Source organism: Nerophis ophidion, unplaced genomic scaffold, assembly GCF_033978795.1.
Source record: "Nerophis ophidion isolate RoL-2023_Sa unplaced genomic scaffold, RoL_Noph_v1.0 HiC_scaffold_394, whole genome shotgun sequence".
In the NCBI taxonomy this organism is placed as follows: Eukaryota; Metazoa; Chordata; class Actinopteri; order Syngnathiformes; family Syngnathidae; genus Nerophis; species Nerophis ophidion.
The window spans coordinates 25,001-25,395 of record NW_026907311.1 but is presented as its reverse complement, the minus strand read 5'-3'; positions in this window follow the sequence as shown (position 1 = coordinate 25,395).

Below are 395 nucleotides of genomic sequence, written 5' to 3'. Positions count from 1 at the left end.
CTTAACCGGGTGGTGATCCAAGGCGGGCGGGCCTTCTGGAAGCGACACCCTCCTTGACACTTAGAAAAATTCCAGCTTTTTTTCCCTCTGACTTCCATCAAATAGAGGGACTTTTTTCATGTTTCTTAGCCGGGTGTCGATCCAAGGCGGGCGGGCCTTCTGGAAGCGACACCCTCCTTGACACTTTGTCATATTTTCAGCTTTTTTGTGCTGACTTCCATTCAATAGAGGGACTTTTTTCATGTTTCTTAACCGGAATGTGATCCAAGGCGGGTGGGCCTTCTGGAATGGACACCCGCCTGGACACTTAGGGTTAGGGTTAGGGTTAGGGTTGGGATTAGGGTTAGGGTTAGCGGGGCGTTCTTGAAGGGACTCCCTCCGGAACACCTTGTCAT